Source organism: Ornithorhynchus anatinus, chromosome 8, assembly GCF_004115215.2.
Source record: "Ornithorhynchus anatinus isolate Pmale09 chromosome 8, mOrnAna1.pri.v4, whole genome shotgun sequence".
Lineage (NCBI taxonomy): Eukaryota > Metazoa > Chordata > Mammalia > Monotremata > Ornithorhynchidae > Ornithorhynchus > Ornithorhynchus anatinus.
The window spans coordinates 41,998,672-42,016,814 of record NC_041735.1 but is presented as its reverse complement, the minus strand read 5'-3'; the positions used below and the strand labels follow the sequence as shown (position 1 = coordinate 42,016,814).

Genomic DNA, 18,143 nt, shown 5'->3' with positions numbered 1-18,143 from the left:
TCATAGTATTAATTTGAAAACAAAGAAATTAGTTTACATGGTTGTATTTGAGGAGATGACATTTGAGTTACTTCAGCTAGAGGAGGCTTATTTCTTTTTTCAGAAATCCGTTGAAAATGGCTGCTAGAAATTTCAGGAATGGTATGTTTTTCATAGCATAGTTCTATTTTTGGAATCATATAAGTCAGTTCCTAACTTGCCAATATGTTTCCTGGAACTAATTTAAAACTTTATTTCCTATTTACTAGGTTTTCAAAACTGTCCCCTTTGCAAATGACAAGGCTTATCACTTTTTATGAAAAATCACTTCCATATATCCTTAAGTTGTTGAGATTCTTAATAATAATACTTTTTGAAAAAGGAAAAAGTCAACATTTACAATATGTAGGTATCATGGCATACAGACATGTAAGAATGAATAAAATGACAGATTTGTGGATGTTTGCCATTCCTGTCATCATGCTCGTTGGTGTGTGAGATGCTCCTTTTTACAGCCAAGAAATGCAAGGCCTTTTTATTCATAAAATATAACACTCCTCTATTTTTCTAGTGCCCAATTTACCTTTGCACAGTTAGGCCTGGTTAAAATTTTCACAAGATAGTGTGCTAAAAATGAGAGACCACTTAGATCCTGGCTATTTGGACTTTGAAACTGACTATTGAAGCAAATTGGGTGATCTGTTATGAGAGTTTTTAACCTTTTCCAGAAACTGTGGATTGAAGATTTGATCTGATATTACCACCCACACCTTTCTCGCATGTACCTTAGTTCTTCGCTCCCCTCCCTTCTCCACTACCCTCACATCTCCCCCCTCACATTTACACAGAACAGAGAGAGCAGATGACAAGAGGAAAGGACTCTTGAATTTCCCATTTATGGGTCCTTCTTGGCAGCAGTTTTGAGTTCAGCTACTCCTACTTTAACATTCTTAGATATCTTTCATAATAGCCTTATTGAATATTAGTGTTCTCTCACTTTGAAAAAGTACTGCAAAATAAACTTTGGAGTATGCCCTTCCCTCCCCAACCTTTGAGGTATTTTTGACTGGTTTGAATAGAGTGATCAAAGCCTCTTTCAATTTAAATAAAATAGATGATAGAAGATCTGTTTATTCTAGACTGTATCTGGGGCCCCTAAGGCTTGTGAGGACTGCTCACTTTAGTGCCCCTTTAAATCATCTGTTTACCTTGCCCAGAACCCAGTCCTTAGCAAGGTGCCTCCCTACATGGCTAATAGCAGAACTCCAATCCATTTATGCAGGGGACTTTTTTTACTGAAACTGGGGTAAAAGAAAGCAGAGGTGCCAGCTTTTCCACTTTGAGCAGGAGGGTGAACTTGCCTGGGCTGGGAGGGGGCTGGGTCGAAGGCCTTCCCACCCAGTGGTGAGCTCCAACACTTGATCCAATAGGCAGTTGTTATAGAAAGGTTGCAGTATGGCTTTATTGGCCAGCTTGTGAGCCTCTTGGTTAGGAAAAAATCAGGCAAGTAAATAAGCAGTAGTAAGCAGAGCAGGTGGGAGCCAAGAGTCCCGGTCAGTGAAAGCCAGCCAGAGACAGTCTCCCCTCTCCCCTCCCCCTTTCCCCCTTCCCCCTCTCCCTCTTTCCCCCTTCCCCCTCTCTCCCTTCCTCCTTCCCCCTCCTCCCTCTTTCCCCCTTCCCCCTCTCTCCTTTTCCCCCTTCCCCCTCTCCCCCTTCCCCTCTCCCCCTTCCCCTCTCCCCTTCCCCTCTCCCCCCTCTTCCCCTCTCCCCCTTCCCCCTCTCCCCCTCTCTCCCTCCCCCCCCTCCCCCCCTCTCCCTTTCCCCCCTCCCCCTCTCCCCCTTCCCCCCCTCCCCCTCTCCCCCTCTCCCCCTCCCCCTCTCCCCTTTCCTCCTTCCCCCCTCCCCTTTTCCCCCTCCCCTTTCCCTCTTCCCCTTTCCTCCTCCTCTCCCCCTTTCCCCCATCCTCCCCCTCTCTCCCTCTCTCTCTTCTCCCCCCCCCCGCATCATGGGGGAGGGGATCCCTGTGGCTCAGTAGTCACTGAGCACCACACCAATATAGATCAAAATAACCATAATTTTTGTGAAGAACTTACAATATGGCAAGCTCTTTATTAAGCAGATCAGACAGAGTCCTGTTCCACATGGAGTCAGTCATAGCCTAAGGAGGATGTAAAGCAGGTGTTGAATCCCCATTTTCCAGAGGAGTAGATGGAGGCACAGAGAAGTCAAGTGACTTGCCCAGTGCAAATGGCAGAGCTGGGTGTATAACCTAGGTCATCTGTATCCCAGCCCCATGCTCTTTCCACTAGGCCTTGCTGCTTCGCCAGTACCCTACCTTCAGTTCCTGTTTTCTTTACCTAGGGTAATAATAATGTTGGTATTTGTTAAGCGCCTACTATGTGCAGAGCACTGTTCTAAGTGCTGGGATAGATACAGGGTAATCAGGTTGACCCACATGAGGCTCACAGGTAATTCCCATTTTACAGATGAGGTAACTGAGGCACAGAAAAGTGAAGTGACTTGCCCACAGTCACACAGCTGATAAGTGGCAAAGCCGAGATTTGAACCCATGACCTCTGACTCCCAAGCCCGGGCTCTTTCCACTGAACCACGCTGCTTCTCTAGACATCCTGGGCTCTTGTCCTGAGGGAAGGTTCTTGATGGGGTCCTCTCCGCCTTCTGGCCCTATCCTCGGGGAATCGTTGGATCATCAGCTACCTGATAGCCGCTCAATCTTGCTTCTCATGACTTGGGCACTTTTCCCCAATCACGACTTCAGGCACTTTTGGTTTCCCAGGTGTTAATAGTAGCTGGGTTAGGAGCGTTAGGTTCAGTTTTGAAATTCATTAACTGGGGAGTCTGGTTATTGAATTGGGAAGGTAGGTCATTTCAATTTTTTTTGGTAATATCTTAGTTTTTCACTTTTCAGCGCCTCCCGTTCAGCATTATGGATGATGAAAGATTGTTTGCATTTTAAAGAATATAATTTTTTTTCCCTAAAAGAGCATTAAAGACATTCAGTACACTTCAAATCTCAAAACCAGATAATATGAAACACACTTTGAAGTCATGTACTCTATGTTGTAAATTAGAGGAATTGAACTCTTGCATCAGGAACATTTTCAAGCCTCAGTCAATTCCTAATGCAAATTAGTAAGAACATTGGTTATCCATTTGAGAAATTGAACTGGTATAAAAATGCACTTATGCTACGCTGTGCTTTTTATCATCTTGGGAGTGTTTTTCTGTTTATCTGTCACTTGAATTAAAAAAAAAAGAGTCATTGGCTGGAGGTGATATTAAAAATTTAAGGTTAACCTCAATTTCTTTACTGACCAAAATATAAGAAGAAATTTCTTGCAGATGTGTGCCGGAGTTTTTCAAGCTGTCAAATTGTCATACCTTTGCATTTTGACTAACTTTAAGTCACAATTTCAGGGAAGCAAGTAAAAAAAAAAATCCCCAACAGTCTGCTTCTCTCCCTACCTATAAAACCCTCTTAAAATCACTACTCCTCCAAGAGGCCTTCCCTGATTAAGCCCTTATTTCCTCTGTCCACCTTCTACTCTGCTTTATCTATGCACTTGGCTATGTATCCCTTGAGCACTTTAATACCTCAGCCCCATATCATATGGCATAATGGATACAGCATGACCCTGCAAGTCAGAAGATTATGGGCTTTAATCCTGACTCCGCAACTGGTCTGTTGTGTGACCTTGGACAAGTCACTCAGCTTCTTTGTGCCTCAGTTACCTCATCTGTAAAATGGGGATTGAGACCTTGAGTCCCATTTTGAATGGGGACTGTCCAACCTGATTTGCTGTATCCACCCCACTGCTTAGCCTGGCATATAGTAAGCACTTTATAAATGTATTAATTTAAATATCAAATTATTATTTATAATTACTAGTCTACTATTTCCCATATGTATAATTTATTTTAATTTCTATCTTCCCTCATAGACTGTAAACACTTTGTGGGCAGAGATTGTGTCCACCATCTCTATTGTACTTTTCCTAAGCATGTAGTATAGTGCTCTGCATAAAGTAAGCCCCGAGTAAATACCAATGCTTGATTTTGTTCAAGACCAATATAAATTAACCTTACCTCTCAAACGGTGGTATTCAGTGAGTGCTTATTGTGTGTAGAGTTTGTGTGTACTGTATTGTGTACTAAGAGCTTGAGAGAGTATAATATCATAGACCTGGTAGACCTGCTCCCTGCCCACAAGGAGCTTACAGTTTAGAGGGGAAGGTAGACATTAAAATAAATTATGAACATGTTCATAACTGTTATGGGGCTGAGAGTGGGGTTAGTAGCAAGTACATAAAGGGCACAAATCCAAATGCACAGGTGACTCAGAAGGGAGATGGAGAGGGAAAATGTACATTTAGTCAGGGAAGAACAAATACACATTGGGCCTCAAGTAAAAGGAAACGATCGGGCAAATGCCTTAAGTCACACAGCTTTTAAATATCGCATTCAGGCTACCTGGATAGACAGGACTCTTAAGATAGTGCCTTCTGGGAAGTATTGTCTCTTTAATAATAATAATAATAATAATGATAATAATGTTGGTATTTGTTAATCGTTTACTATGCACAGAGCACTGTTCTAAGCTCTGGGGTAGATAAAGGGTAATCAGGTTGTCCCATCGTGATGCTCACAGTCTTAATCCCCATTTTACAGATGAGTTAACTGAGGCACAGAGAAGTTAAGTGACTTGCTCACAGTCACACAGCTGACAGGTGACAGACCAGGGATTTGAACCCATGACCTCTGACTCCCAAGCCCGGGCTCTTTCCACTGAGCCACGCTACTTCTCTAGTAGATTTTGCTATTTCAGTTCATTTTCTTAGCGAGGAGTCCATATTTCTTTTTCCATCAGTCTTTTAGCTCTACCTCTGAAAGAGGTATTTTGTTCGCAGGACAGCAGAGCCCGACACATTATTGGGAAAATGCTTTTTTCCCAAAACGGATAGTTTTTTTCCCCAAACTTTATAATAGTCTGGGAATGAAATTACAAATGTGATTAACAATTAACTCTGCATAGGTTGTTTGTAGCAGATTTATATGACCTTGAAAGATATAGTCGATCAATCGGAGTTATTTATTGAGCACTTACTGTGTGCAGAACACTATACTAAGTGCTTGGGAGAGTATAATACCACAGAGTTAGTAGAAATGTCCCTTGCCCACAATGAACTTTGAGTCTAGAGGGGGAGATAGACCTTAATACTATCCCCTCTCTCAGAAGCCTGTAAAAGTGGCATTCTCCTCAACTCATCTCTCTCACTCAACCCACATATTCAATCTGTCACCGAATCCTGTCGGTTCTACCTTCCAACGTTGTTAAAGTTCACCCTTTCCTTTCCATTCTAACAGCTACCACACTGATCCAAGCACTTCTCCTATCCCACCTTGACTACTGAATCCCCCTCCTGGCTGACTTCCCGGCCGCCGGTCTCTCTCCACTCCGGTCACTACTTCACTCTGCTGCCTAGATCGGATCATTTTTCTGAAAACCACTCAGTCCATGTTTCCCCACTCCTCAAGAATCTCCAGTGGGTTGCCAGTCCACTTCCACATCAAATGGAATTCTTTGCCGCTGTCTTTATATTACTCAGTCAGCTTGTTCCCATTTATCTAACCTCACTGATTTCCTATTACAGCACAGCCCACACCCACTTGCTTCTCTGGTTCCAGCTTACTCTTGGTGCTCCTATCTCATCTTCCTCGATGAGAGAGATCGAGGGACCCTTTCTAATCTCCTTCACCTAGTCTGGATCTCCCTTCCCCTGCATATGCACCAGACTACCACTCTCCACAAGCTTCAGAGAAGCTGTGAGAAGCAGCATGCCTCAGTGGAAAGAGCACAGGCTTAGGAGTCAGAGGTCATGGGTTCTAATCCTGCCTCCACCACCTGTGTGACCTTGGGCAAATCACTTAACTTCTCAGTGCCTCAGTTACCTTATCTATAAAATGGGGATGAAGACTGAGCCTCAGGTGGGACAACCTGATTACTCTGTATCTACCCCAGAGCTTAGAACAGTGCTCGGCCCATAGTAAGCACTTAACAGATGCCAACATCATCATTATTATTATTATTCAGAGCCTTAGTACGGTCACATCTCCTCCAAGAGGACTTCCACGATTAAGCCCTTTTCTCCCCAGCTCCTCCATCCTTCTGCTACCTTTCTGCGTTTTGATCTGTGACCTTTGGGCACTTGATATTTGTCTCACCTTCACGGTTCTTATGCCATTATTAAGAAGTATTTATTAAAATTGATTCCTGTCTCCTCCTTTAGACTGTAAGCTCATTGTAGTCAGGGAACATATCTGCCAACTCTGTTGTATGGTATTGTCCCAAGCACTTAGTACAGTTCAAAGCACACAGTAAGTGCTCAGTAAGTACCATCGAAGATGATAAACTCGGTATTACATAGGCAATTGGACTCCTAGGAGAAGTGAATAATACCTTTTTTGAGTTCTACATTGTTCATTGTTTTAAGACAGTTGCACATCTTGTCTGCATTGGCACCATTAACATTTCTTTTTAATCCTCATGAACAAGCAGTTGTAGTCTTGATGGTTATTTCCTGACAACAAAAATATAACTTGGATAATTTAATTTTTTTTTCTGTTCCCAAAGTAGTTATAGTAGTTTAGTTTAATCCTATATTTAATGCTTTATAATTGCAATATTTACTAAGCATTTAATAGGTTTTCTGTAGATAGAAAATAATTGGTGAACTTTCCTTGGGATTTAAGATTCAAGAAGTAGGGAGAATGGGTATTTTAAGGTTAAGGAAACTGATTTAAAGAGAGGTTCCACAGTTTGCCCAGGGACACACAGCAAATTGTGGCAAAGCTGGGATCAGAATCTTGGTCTCATGGCTCACAGGTCCATTACTCCTGATAGGCCACCGTGACCCTCTTCTATTCTTAATTAATGAGTTCATCAAACTTTTATATTTGCTAAGTAACATAAAACAAAACAAACACCATAAAAGTTAGTTTCTTCTTTTCAGCTTACAATGCCACTTTACACTCCATTTACCATCAGTAAAAATCAGGAATACTGCATAGTTATTACCACTGAAGTCACTGCACCATACGAGATAAGTACATTAGCATGCCACGTAGAACACTTAAAACACATAAACTACATCTTAGCATTTTTAAGAACATATCTGATGAATGATCTCAAAACTTATAGTTTTTCCACTTACTTTCCTTAGTCTTCGGAGAAATTAATTTCACTTACGTATTTTCCACATAAAGCTAATTCAGAACTGTGAGAACTTTTCCATCCCCATTTTTTTTAAACAAGAAATTATACAATTTTAGTTGTTTGGGTAGCCGGACCCTTTCGTTCCATTACCTTTTCCAAAGAAGTATTTCGGGTTAGGTATGGCAACCTATAAAATACTGGTTTTAAAAACACATTTTGTTAAAAAACACTATCTTCCACATCAGTGCCCTCCAGTCTCAGCCTGTAACCTTGTCACTGTCCTTGACTTATCTCTTTCATTCTACCTGCATATTCAATATCACCAAATCCTGTCACATCTACCTTGACAACTTCACTAAAATCTGCCCTTTCCCCTCCATCTCGATCTCTGAATACAGATCAAATCACTACTCCTGTCCTACCTTGACTACTGCATTAGCCTTTTTGCTGACTTCAGTTCCTTTTTTTATGGTATTTGTTAAGGGCTCACTATGTGCCAGGTTCTGTACTGATCACTAGGGTAGATACAAGCTGACTATCATCCACATCTCACATGGAGCTCACAGTCTTGATCCCCCTTGTATAAATTAAGTAACCGAGGCACAGAGAAATTAAGGGGTCACATTTTTTTATGTTGCCCAAGGTCACGCAGCAGACAAATGGTGGAGCCACAATTAGAGTCCAGGTCCTCCTGACTCCCAGGCCTATGCTCTTTCCACTACTATTAATACTATTAGTAGCATTAATAATTATACCATTATTATTACTATTATTGGGCCACATGGGTTCCCTTGCGCCTGTCTCTCCTCACTTCAGCCCTTCACTCTGCTGCCTAAATTCTTTGTCTAAAACAATGTTCAGTCCGTGACTCCCCGCTCCTCAGAAACCTCCAGTCATTGCCCATCCATTGCCACTTCAGACAGAATCATCTTACCATCGACTTTAAAGCACTCAATCATATTGCTTCCTCCCATGTTACCTCACTGATCACCTGGTAAAACCCAGCCCAAGTGCTTTGCTTCTCTAACACCCAGCCCACATGCTTGCCAATCCCTTGCCTACGTCCTCCCTCTGGCCTGGTACCCCTCCCTCTTCATGTATGGCAAACCTGTCGCCCATTTTTTGTGTTGTACTTAAGATTTCCAGCTCCTGGTGCTGTTTTCTCTTAAGCCTACTTCTATCTTCTTACTATATATACACACATATGTAAAATTGTAACTAACTCAAACCGAATGCCATCTTTGAAATGATCAGGATACTAATTTGCAAGGTATTCATTTTATTAGAGCCATACTTAGAGAAATTTATTCGTCTAGAAATTTGAATTGCCTTTCCCATGAACTTTTATTTTTTACCTCTCTACATTGTTTCTTGGACTAGAAACATATTTCTTAGCCATGTTGTCTGTGTAATGCTTAATCAGTCTTGGCTCATTTGACACGCAGGTGCTGGGGTACGGGTACTGCAGACTTCCTTTGCTCCAGGCATTGTGGCATTTTTCTCTTGTAAGTACTGGCTGTTCATTGGTCCTCTTGACTGTGGGTGCATGTTATGAAACTCTTTTAATGCCTGGTCCGGTTGTCTCATTTATTTCAGTGAGGTTTAAATAAAATGAATAGCATATTGGGAGCATTTGGGCAGTTCATTTGGCACAAAACAAAAGAAAAAAATGCCTTCTGAATTACTCATCATTGCTATTTTAAATTTAGCTTGAAAAAAGCTTTCCTAAAGTTGGAGGTATTAAAATGTGAAGGCTTTTGGTAATTTAGTGTTTGCAATGGAGAATTCTTCTGAACACATTAAAGCCAACAGTACAGTTGAAAATGTTCTTGAACTTGGGACTGTTTTGCAAAAGTTATAGGAAGAAGAGAGGTGGATCAAAGAATAAGTAAAAATATTTGCTGGATCTGCTATCACGTATCTTCTTCAGTGTGTAGCACAGTGACGCACAGTAAATGCCTAATAAGTTCTCATTAATTATTATGAACTATATTTTCAAGAAACTAAATTATGAATTAGTCTATTAATGTTATATTGAATTTTCTTATGTAGCAATCTAATGTAGAATTTTATTTTTATCAGTGTTCAGTTTTTCATATTAAATGCACAAATAGATGACAACACTGTTTTGAGAAAAATACTGCTTACATATAAGATACTCAAACTTCTGAATTGGGAACTGATTTGTTTGGTGATTTATATTTTGCCATTTAATAATAATATTTGTGTCATTTGGACACTTTGTGCTAAACACTGAGAAGTAGCCTGGCCTCTGAAAAGCAGCATGGCCTAGTGGATAGAGCATTCGCCCGAGTTCAGAAGGACCTGGATTCTAGTCCCAGCTCAGCTACTTGTCTGTTTGGTGATCTTGGACAAGTCGTTTAACTTCTTTGCACCTGAGTTACCTCATCAGGAAAAGGGAAGCTAAGACTGTGAGCCCCACAAGGGAGACTGTGTCCAACCCGTTTACCTTATGTCTCCCCCAGTGCTTGGAACAGTGTCTGGCACGTAGTAAATGCTTAACAAATACCATAAAAAAATATGCTGGGTCAGAGGGAAGATAATCAGATAAAACATAGTCTCTGTTCTTCATGGACTTGCAGCCTAAGAGGGAGGGAGAAGAGGTACTGAGTCCTCACTTTACAGTTGGGGAAACTGAGGAACTGAGACATTGTGACTTGCCCAAGGTTACACGGCAGCAAGTGGCAGTGCTGAGATTAGAAGCCAAGTCCTCTGACTTGAGGCTCGGGCTTTTTCCATTAGGCCTCATTGCTTCTCTACTCATTTTTCCTCACTGTCTTGTCCAGGTGGAGTTGATAAACCAAACAGTGTATGTTTCATAAGCCTGCTTCTATAATTTTCCAGTGTATCTTGGGAATTGTCACCAAAAGTAGATAGGCATCATCACATTTTGGTTATGGAAGGTTAATGCCGTATAGTAGTAAATTGACGTGTGGAAAATGGATTCCACAATCTCCGTTCACTTTTAAAAGCAAAATTTTCCAAATTTATTAAACCACTTCAAAATTTTAACTTGTGCCATTAATATCACCATATCAAAGGACTTATTGACGAGTTCATATGTTTTTGCCATTTCATACCAGTTTTAATGCTAATGGTTTTGTGGGCATGTGGGTATTAATGGTAAACATGTTACCATTTGATTGATTTATTGACCACTTATTATGTGCAGAGCACTGTACTAAGGGCATGGGAGAGTACACTGAGTTGACTGTCATATTCCCTGCCAACAATGAACTTATGGTTTAGAGGACTGTGTTTATAGAGGGTATAAGGCAACTGGGTACTTTCATTGCCAATGAGGCCATTTAAAAATGGGATAATAGCAGTTTGTGTTAAGCGCTTACTCTGTGCCAAGCACTGTATTAAGCCCTAAGGTTGATACAAGGTAATCATTTTGAACACAGTTCCTGTTCCACTTGGGGCTCACAGTTTAAGTAGGTGGGAGAACAGGTATTGAAAAGGATAAGTGAGGACTACAGAAGTTTGTGGAATAAACAGAATGCCCATATGTATTCTGTTCATGTTTATTTTGTATCTCTAAAGGTGAATTGGGTGGGGTTATCTAGGTTGTCACCATGAGTTTTATTAAGATCAAGGAGGGCAGAGGAAATGTTTGAAGGACACAGCCAAACCAACTCTTCACACACTGCTGCAGACCAATTGAAAACTGGGAGGCAGTTGCATAGTACAGACCAGCATGGCAGGCATGCTGCTATTAATAAAGGAGTTGCTCTTCTTGAGCAAGGGGTTTGTAAGAAATGAGAAACATGGAGGGAAGAGAAAAAACAATGTCAGTCACCACAAATATTAAAATATAACAACAAAACAAGGGACAGGCCAGCTTTTTTAGTGTGCAGAGTGTGGCTGGAACTGTGGAATCTGCATTGGTCTCTTTAGCTCTAAATGCACCAAGAGGTGAATCTCACCATCAATGGAGTCATCTTCCACACTGAAAGATAACTTTAGGTTGATAGTCCAAGGTTGTACATGTCCTGTGGAAAAGTAAAGGGTCTGCATTTTGGGGACATCAGGCAATGGCTTATTTCTTTTTTTTAATTGCTGTAAAGTGCAGAAAATTATATTTAGTCATATGAATTTTTTCAAAGGGCAGACATTTCAGATGGACTTTGATAAAGGATGGAGGGAGTAATTTTAATTTTGCCTAATAATAATAATAATGTTGGTATTTGTTAAGCGCTTACTATGTGCCGAGCACTGTTCTAAGCGCTGGGGTAGACATAGGGGAATCAGGTTGTCCCACGTGGGGCTCACGGTCTTAATCCCCATTTTACAGATGAGGGAACTGAGGCACAGATAAGTGAAGTGACTTGCCCACAGTCACACAGCCGACAAGTGGCAGAGCTGGGATTCGAACTCATGAGCCCTGACTCCAAAGCCCATGCTCTTTCCACTGAGCCACGCTACTTCTCCTGAAAGCAGTACTTCTTCTGTATGTGAGAACATTTTAGGATAATCCAGTGAAAGGTATTTATTTGAACAATACTTCCACACCATTTAAAAACAATTTTAAATTACTTAAAATAGAAAAATGTGAATAGTTTGAGGCTAGCTATATATTTTATTTGAGAAAGTATTTAACCTTAACCCAGTTCCAGTGGTTGGTCAATATCTTTATTTTGCATTGGTGTTTTTAGAGTTTATAATAGCTATATAAAATAAGTGTTGAAATAATAGTAAAGTATTCAGTGAAACTGAATATTATTGTATTTGCAAATGTAAAATCATAATTTACATAAATGTTATAGCTAGGAACATTATGAATGTAAATATGCCTTCCATCTATTCTCAGTTCTGTAATGCGATTCTTTGTCCAATGGGAGATGAAGAGTGATGTTGAGAAGGCTGTTTAACCTATTATAACAGCTTTAAAAAAATTAAACAGCATTGATGTAAATATGAGGTGGGAAAAGAGTATTCATCTCCATTAAGTGACATAAAAACCCATAGTAAGAATAACAGGCGGGTGGGTGTGCATTAAGCAGTGAAATCCTTAAATTCAGATGCTAATTACAAGGACAATTGCCTCCCACATCTTTAGCTGTTATTATTTTTTTTTAGTAAGTGTATTTCAGAATTCTTGTAGCAGTGAATATGGCTTATATTTTGCATGTATTTTCTCCTTATTAAAAAAAAATTCAGTGGAAATTGATTTCAGTATTAAGCTATCTGTTGCTCTTGCTTGCAAATGTTACTAAACAATCCTGTTCCTGCGTCCTGCAATTACTATTGATTAAACATTATTGAATATCCCACTTGCTTTCCATTTTGAAAACAGGTCAGATTATTTAAGACACTGTTGAACACATTTTAATTTCCAGTTTGAATAGAGTGATTTTTAAGACATGCCCTGAAAAGGACTTTTTTAATATTGAAATGTCATGTACTGTTGTTTATTTTCTTCTAAGTGGTCTCTTGCCAATACAGTTGTAGGTCATTTCTCTCTTCATTAATTGTTCGGAGTTTTCAAAGGATTTGAGTAAAGGAGTATTCTTCTTTTGATTGCATTTTTGCCATTTCCTGCTAAGAGGACCTTGTGATGTGTTTTTATCATTTCCCGAAAGGTAGCAATATACTAAAGAATCACTTTTCTTAGAAGGTAGCTTTTAAGATCCAAAACAGCAAGTGGTTGTCTTAAAGAATATGACTAAATTACTTGTGATATTTTAAATTCAGTTTTTAGTAATGCATATCATTTTTCCTCTTAATCTTTCTATTTCTTTTAGGTTTTCTTTTTATTTAGCTTTTAGTAACTTGTAATTTAAGACACAGTTATTAGGTGTATTTCTGCATTTTATATATCGTTCCCAGATGCCACAGTATTAGTTTTTATCACTGCATATTTTATGAAATGTCAGCCTTCTGTTGGCTGTTCTCACAGCATTGTTAGTGATCAAAGCCACAACATAAAGGAAAGGAATCTAAATAGTTGGCTTATCTGTGTCCTTCACTGTGACATAGATACCATAAAATTACTTTATTATAAAAAGACAAGCAAAAGCCTCATGTGGTATGGGCTGAAAAGGTGAGCCTCTTTGTATTTCTGTGAAGTAGGCAAACTCTTGGAATAAAGGCTATTATAATGCAACCATCCAAGTTTGCAAATACGAAAGGCTCATCCATTTCCAAACTTTAGTTTAAAATAGGTGACATATATTTTATACTCCAATGAGCTGAAAGTACATTTAAAAATTCACCTTTGTGGAATTTTTTGAATTATTTCACTGTGATTATCGTGTAGTCTTTAATTCTAAAAAGTAACACCCATTCTGAAGTTAGTCATTTTGGTTGTTTTATTTTAATTTTGTGAAAAGTAGCATTTACATTTTTAGTGTGCCTCGGGCTGAAGATGCTTTACATATTGATCGACCATTTACAGTGACGAAATATATTTCAGACACTTAAACCTTAATTTTCATGTTTGTGTAAGCGTCTCCTTTATAAGAATTAATTGAGTGAGTGGGGGAAATCCCTCTACAATCTCCGGAGAGACTTCTATAAGAATAAAAATTTTGAATGATTCTGATCAGCTGTTGTGTATGCCCTGCACAGCAGTTGGTTCAATCAGTTTTATGTTTTGGGATGGTTTTATTAAAACGAGCTGCTGCTTTCCGTAAATCATTGAGAAAAACACTAGCTTTATACATGTCTTTTTGGGGGCCTGTAGTTTATTAAATGCTTTAATAGCCTTGCTAGTATTGGGTTCATGCATCCGTGTCCAGATGCTGGGCAAAATCAGGGACCCCCAGGATATCTTTTGAAGTATAAAATAAAGAAGTGGCTCATGTGTATTTTAAAATGCTAAATAAATAGTTTGAGTATTTGAAAAGAAAAAAAATGTTCCTACCTGATGAGACGAGACCAAGAAAAGGCTTTCACTATATGGTCAAATCTTTTAGAAGGTTACTGACATTGTGATTTTCTAAAATCACATTGTTCAATAAAGACACAGACCTTTATTGAACACATAGTTATGAGTCCAACAGTGAGTTTTTTGTAAGCTCATTGTGGGCTGGGAATGCGCCTGCTAATTGTTATACTCACCCAAGCAAGTAGTACAGTGCTTTGTACACAGTAAGCACTGCTTTGCTTACAGTAAGCACTCAATAAATACGATTGAATGAAGGAATGAAATGACCCCAGAACCATTTCTAAAACCATCCTAACCTAACCTGGCCTTAAACTTTCAGGGTATGGTGTCAGGGTGGGGCAACTGCAGTTGAAAATTTGAAAGTGCCTGTGAACAGGGATCGGGATAGGGCAATGAGGAAAGGGGAGAGGGGGAAGCACTCTGGAACACGGTGGATGGTTCAGGAAATTAAGCTGACTAGCATATAATTGACATTTCAGTGGATTGTGTGCATGCACAGTCTAATGGTGTCATCATTCAGAATGGGAGTAGAGGGCAGTTTTTACCTGACTCAGGGTAGCTACATTTGTAAAGCCAGCAATTGCCTGAACTCCAAAAAAAAATCATCTGATTGCTTGATTAAGGCTTTTATGCAATTGTTCCAAAGCATTTTGAACTACTGCCTCTTTGAGTTACTTACTTCAACACTTCATGAGCTTGAGAAACATTAGGTTAGTCAAGATGATTTCTAAGCGCAAGATCCAAATGCAATATTCTTATGGGAAATAAAATTATTGTTCAAAAACTAGACCTTTTAGACTGAACTCGTCATGGGCAGGGAATGTGTCCAGCACTTCTGTTATGGAGAAGCAGCATGGTGTAGTGGATAAGGCCACGGGCCTGGGAATCAGGAGGTCATGGGTTCTTATCCCGGCTCTGCCACTTCTCTACTTTGTGACGTTGGGCAAGTCATCTGTGCCTCAGGTTCCTTGTCAGTGAAATGGGGATTGAGATTGTGAGTCTCACATGGGACAGGGACTGTGTCCAACTCAATTTGCTTATATCCACCCCAGTGCTTAGTACAATGCCTGGCACATATAGTAAATGCTTAACAAATACCACTATTATTATTATTAATACCATTATTATTATATTATTATTATTATATTGTACTGTCTCAAGTGCTTAGTACAGTATTCTTCACACATCGAATACTCAATAAATATGATTGATAGGCATTTAGTTTTTAATCAGATGATGGTTTTATTAGGTTTTGTTGTATGCCTTTTTGTTTTCTGGTGCTTCTTGGGTTTGAGATTAGTAGGGAAAAGTGCTGTCTGATAACACACATGTACTTTAATTTTCTGTAAATAATCCTTGTGGCTAGAGGAGTTTCAAAAATTTATTTTAAAATAATGAGCATTCATTTTTCTGAAGTAAAATATGCTTACCTTTTTGAGGAACTGTATTAGTGCTAATCCCAAAGAAAGATCTGAAACATACCTGATATAATAATAATGGTGGTATTTGTTAAGCGCTTACTACTATGTGCAGAGCACTGCTCTAAGCACTGGGGTAGATACAGGGTAATCAGGTTGTCCCACGTGAGGCTCACAGTTAATCCCCATTTTACAGATGAGGTAATTTAGGCACAGAGAAGTTAAGTGACTTGCCCACAGTCACACAGCTGACAAGTGGCAGAGCCGGGAATCGAACCCATGACCTCTGACTCCGAAGGCCAGGCTCTTTCCTAATCAAGTAGTTATTTCGGTCTTGGCATAGTTAATTCAATTCAGTGAAAGTATGTTCAGTATAGAGAAAAAATAGGATTAAGCTATTTTTTTTCTCCCCTATTCTTCCAGACTTTCTGTATATTGTATGACAACATATCTAGATTAGGGGATTTTCTCTCCTACTTGAAAGTTTTGATGCATATTGGGTTAGCTCTATGTAGGTTACATGATATAATCAGTTTGGGTTTTCTGAAGTGTCCCAACATACAGTTTCAAATTTTTATACTGTAATAAAAGAAGGTTTAAGTTGAATTTTTCTCCACTTTCTCCTTTCACCTTCCTAAAATGCTGTGGTTCTTCATTTATTCATGGGCTTTGTGAGATCCCTTTGGACATTTTATTGGAAATATCTTTCTAGTTGCACTAGATTTAAGGTAGACTACAACAATATATTCTCATTAGTGAGGCAATCTTGGAATTATTAAAATTATTCAGTTTGTTCCCATTTTAAATGGGTAACTATTTGGGGCTCCATAAAATATATATTGATAGAAATCTTTTCTTATCCTAAAGTTTAAGTTAAATTTTCCCTTACTACTATTTAGACAATGACCTGCAATAACGACTCCCATATTTGAACATCAAATAGCAGAATATTGTCACATTTTTTAAAAAATGGGTATTAAGCACTTAATATGTTCCAGGTACTTTATTAAGTGCTGTGGTAATAAGGTTGGACACAGTCCCTGTCCCACATGGAGCTCATAGTCTAGAAGGCAGTAGGATTTAATCCCCCCATTTTACAGATAACTGAGACCCAAATTAGGTGCCTTGCCCAAGTCACGCAGCAGGCAAGTGGCAGAGCTGGGATTACAACCCAGAAGGTCCTGTGATTTCCAGGCCCATATTCTTTCCACTAGGCCTCACGGAGTTCATCCTTCAATCCCTCCAGCCTGGACTCCCATGACTGGTGGCCTAAGGATAATCCTTTTGATGGAGTTCAGGGCTGAGGGGAAGCCTGTGTCTTTATATCTATCCCTGGAATGGCATTGGGATAATCTCTGTCTTCCCAAATCAGAAATGGGATTTTGTTCATACTGGAGTTATGCATGCTGTAAAGGAAAAAGGGATTTTGGGGCTCCATGTTAGTCTCAGGAGGTAGGGTAGACCTCAGAAGCTCTCAGCCTCTCTTGCAGCCCTGGACTGAGACGTGGGCTTTTCTTAATTCATCCCACTTAGTTATCAGAGCCTTTAGGTATCAGAACAGTAAAGTGAAGTGACTTGCCCCAAGATCACACACAGCAGTCATGTGGCAAAACTGGGATTAGGACCCAAGTCCTTCTGACTCTTGGGCCCTTGCTCGGTCCACTGGGTAATGCTGCTACTGGTTGAATACTGAGAACATGCAAGATGTAGATGCCGAAAGGCCACTATGTTCCCTATTTGAGCCACAGCTTCTTACTGACTTTTGTTGTTTCATTCCTCCTAATGTGTCTGTCTCCAGTCCTCGCCCCCATCCTTACTCGTGGATTGTGAGTACATTGAAGGACAGCGTCCGGGTCTTATTCCCACTTCTGTACTGTTTCCCAGCAGTTAGCTCAGTCTCCACACACAGTAGGAATGTAATAAATATAATTACTAATATCACAACAGTTACTGTTTCATATTCCGATTTGAGCATATTCCATAAGGCATTTTATTCCCAACCTGTGGACGTGATTCAATCAATCATTTAGTGTTTACTGAGTGTAGAGCGCTAAAGAAGACTGAATAGGTTCTTCCAATTCCAATCAATTCATGATAGCTTCCATCATAAAGGAACGAAAGATGGCAGAATGTCAAGTGACCAAATCATCAAACAGCCTTTACTCTAGTTAAAGGATTCCTTTCTGGATAAGCTTCTTCGCTCAAAGAGAGGCTTTCTGATGGAAACCTTATTTCTTGCTGGCCAAGTGGAGAGGTGACGGAATCTGCTATGCTCCTATAAAAGAGACACAGATTAGAGCCGCCACTTGTGCCCAAATGGATAGGCTGTGAGCCCTTATGGGACAGGGACTGTGTCCGTCCTGTTTATCTTGTATCAACTCTAGTTTAGGATAGCGCTTGGCACATAGTGCCTAACAAGTACTATTATGATTATCATCATCATCATTCTCATTATTATGGCTGCAATTAGTGATTCCGCTATTCAAGAGGAGGCAGAGGTAGTACTGTTGGGAAACAGATTTTTCTAATCTACCTCCATGCAGTTCAGGAATCCCAACTATTGGATAAATTGTGATTTAGATTCAAGTGGGGTCAGCCA

General features: G+C 39.8%; 1 protein-coding gene across 12 annotated transcripts in view; it reads left to right on the top strand.

The window, feature by feature from the left end:
* The window catches only part of TBC1D5 (TBC1 domain family member 5), a 442,854-nt gene that overhangs the window by 85,487 nt on the left and 339,224 nt on the right, over nt 1–18,143 (top strand). For 10 of the 12 annotated variants that reach the window (XM_029070199.2, XM_029070204.2, XM_029070211.2 and 7 more), the window contains one exon: nt 8,659–8,718. The exons of 1 other annotated variant lie outside the window; for it this stretch is intronic. The gene's annotated coding sequence lies outside the window, so the exon portion shown is untranslated. Of the gene's footprint in view, nt 1–8,658; nt 8,719–11,703; nt 11,723–18,143 lie in introns of those variants that run through there. One more of the 12 variants, XM_029070212.2, reaches the window with a different exon arrangement.